Raw genomic sequence first — 3,805 nt, forward strand, 5'->3', positions numbered from 1 at the left:
CCGCTTAATCGATTCATTTATTTATGCCTTTATTTTTTGTTGAGTTGAGGGTTTGCTTACCGAAGTGGAAAAGGTAAGTGCCCGCACAGCTTAGCCTGATTGGGTCGTGACAGATCATGCCTCTATTACTTTTATATCATCTAGAACCTGTTTGGATTAGTTGAAAAACGTAGCTTTTAAGCATAAGTGCTGAAAGTTATTTTATAAATAAGCAGTTACGTGTTTGGATAGAACTGCTAAAGCTGAAAATAAATTGTTGCTGTGCTTGGTACATAAGTGCTGTTAAGCACTTTTTCTGTCAAAATGACTGAAATACCCTTAAAGTTGTTAACACAACAAAAAAGTTGATTACTATAAGATTTTTAATTCAAAATTGATTCAAAATATAATTAATTTATATTTTAATTCAATTTCAATATAAACTGATTATTTAAGTTAATTTTATAAATATATGTTACTTTTAGTTTTAAGTTGGATAAAGATTGAACCATAATATAAAGTTTTAGGGATAAAATTAATCACAACGACAGAAGGCCAATAGTTCAATAGTCAAGATTAATGCTAGAAAATATGCAAATGCTAAAAAGTGGTGAAAAACCTCGAGTATGATAAGAAAAATTAGGTGTTCACACTGAAAAGAAACTACCCCAAGCTTATTCTTAATGTCCGAACTATTAAATTTACATAACTTCAAGTTAGGTGTTCACACTGGAAAGTGGTCATACTGCCGAAGCTATAAATACAAAAGTGGAAAATATTCATGTAATACAAGCATCAAGATTCATGTAATACGAGCATCAAGCATTAGAAATTTCACTAGCAACCATATCATGAAACCCCATCCAATAGACATCACTTTGTTCTCCCACATTTTCGACATCTACATTATTAGCTCTTGAAGTTGTGCCAACATTCGAATCAACCGATGGAATATATCTTTCATTCTCAGCTGTTTGGAATGCATCATCCACATTTCATTTCTTTCTAATATAATTGTGAATGGCCATAGTTGCAAGTACAATGTCCCTTTGAGGGTCAATGAGATAGTAAGGCATGTCTCGCAAAATAGACCATCTTGCTTTCCAAATGCCAAATGTGCGCTCTACTATATTTCTATAAGAAGAATGCAACTGGTTAAATCTAGCAATGCGTCCTCTTGGCTCTCGCAATTGTCGTGTTGCACCTCGACGAAATTCAGCTAGGTGATATCTCACGTTAGCTCCTTTGTATGCAGCCATGTATCCATTCATGTGCAAATATCCTGCATCAACTAGATAATATTTGTTTCCGCGTGGATGTGGAAAGTTGAGCTCTCGTCTATGAAGAGCCTCACCAAATATACGACTATCGTGAGCTGGTCCTTCCTAGCCAGCCCATGCAAATGTAAAACACATATTAAAATCTACAATAGCAAGAATGTTGTGAGTCGGAGAACCTTTTCGTCCAATATATAGGATCTCTTGACCTTGCAGTACTCTAGCTTTAACATGTGTGCCATCAATAGCTCCAATACGATCCTACAAGTATATAAATATATAAAATTAACTTTACTAAGTAATAATGAGAGAATTAGTAAACATGAGTTTTTTTTATTGGAACTGGTTTGGTACTCTACATTATCAATTCGTTAGACAGAAAAGAATTGTTAGAATGTTTAGCTATTTTTATGCAGAATTTGGTTATATCATGATTTCAGTATCAAGCAATTATGTCCGGCACCATCATAGCATGATTTGTATCTATCTTTTGTCACTTCTGGCCTAAGTCATTCACTTGGTCAGAACACTCAGAACCACTGAATTGCTACACTTCTACCATATAAAGTTCTTTTATTGAGAAGCACCAAAGAAACATGCATTCTTGGATATCTTAAAGTATAACAAAGTATTATGCAAAGGTATAATTTTATAGTACTGGTTACTTAATTTAAAGTAGTATGCCAAAAAAAAAACTTGTTACTTACTCTATAGAAAGGGAGATATCTTTCGTTACATGGCTTGTGAGCTTTTGCACCATCATTATAATTTGGATGTGGACTAATGATATCTCTTGCAAGCTTACAAACGGCCTTTAAAACACTATAAAAGTGTCTATGAACCGTCTCTCTAGAATGTTGAAAGATTTCTTATATCATTCAATTTCGAGTTCTATGTGCACAAGTCATCAAGGACAAGCCTAACATTTCATGTGTAGACATTCCACACTTGGGTTTAAGCCCATATATTTCAGTTAAGTCATTGGATACATCAATAAACACCACCTTCTTCAATCGAAAATTTCATAACAACGAGTCTCATTTCCTCGTAATATCTCTTGAATAAATACATTTTCAGAGCGCTTTGATGTACGACAAGGTTCTTTGCATAAGTATTCTGCATAATACATAAAAATGTATTTACCTGTTATTTGGCCTAAAGCCATCTGTTCCTTCGTCATCTAACAAATCACATAGATGAGGAGACACCATATTGCTAATATCCTGTAACACCTCATACCTGCTAACTATATTATGTTCATGATTCGAGACTTAAAAATCACGATGGGCAGTGGTTGGATTGAAATTTCCCTTGGAACGATAAAAGTACATTTTACGTCAAAATGTACGGGTTGTACTACTTGGACGTACCTCACATGGTAGAAATAAGAACAACTAAAATTTGGCATTTCAGGTACGGCCTGAATGTACGGGCCGTACTTCTTGGCCATACAATTTGTATGGGACGTACTTTAAAGTACAGGCTGTACTTTTCATCACGTACCTCACAGACTAAAAATTGTGATTTCTAAAATTTGACACATGAGGTACGCCCAGATTGTACGGGACATACAATATTGTACAGGCATACTTATTGCCCGTACTTTCCCTGATTCAGCAAATAGTATAAATTCGGGACTTCAGTTTTTAATCCCACTTTTCATATTCTCAAGCCCTAGAACAAAGTTCTTCTCCTCCTACCATCAATATATACTAAGGTAAGTCTATTCCAAGCCTTTCAAGATAATTCTAACATGTATCCATGATTTCTAAACAAGAATCCATTGTTTCGAACCTAAGGTTTCAAGAAAACACATCTGAGGGATTCAAGATTAAGGCTTTTGGATGTTTCTCCAAGTTCAGACCATTAGTTGCAAGTTTTGGAGCATTAATAGGTATGTAGGGTTTCTATCTACGTATGGGAACATCTTTGTTCTTTCCCACGCCATGTTATTTTCATGAGTATACAAAATTTCACTAAAACTAGGGTTTCCAGCCATGTTCATGATAACCCTAATTGCATGTACCATAATATACCATGTTGTATTATTACTTCGTTATTGTGTTCTTAATAGTCTACTCTGATTATTCAGTATCTATCTGTAATCCATGAAAACCCATACTTTGCATTCCATGGGTTCTTAAATGCAAGATATGAACTTTTATGTTTATTTTCATGAACCGCTACATGCTTCCATGTTTTCATACAAGTTATACTATATATCTATCTTCATGTTACAATACAATATTGAATCATGTTTATTTAATTCATGGGCTACTAACCCAATTATATCCATGTTCATGTTTTGGGAGTTGCACTGAATATCGAGAAGGTTTAATACCCGAAACTACGTATATCAGCGTAGGATAAGGATCGCTCCGCCCAGTTAGGACAATTCCTTCATGTTTACCCATTGTGGGTTATTGGATCCATTCATGTCATATTCATGTCTTGTACCCCGGCAAAGTACAGAATGGCTTAGCTGATTGGGTAGAGATGATATTGTCAATACCCACGCCGATGAGCCATGACGAGTGTCTAACCTCTAC

The sequence above is a fragment of the Lycium barbarum genome, chromosome 1, assembly GCF_019175385.1.
Source record: "Lycium barbarum isolate Lr01 chromosome 1, ASM1917538v2, whole genome shotgun sequence".
NCBI lineage: Eukaryota > Viridiplantae > Streptophyta > Magnoliopsida > Solanales > Solanaceae > Lycium > Lycium barbarum.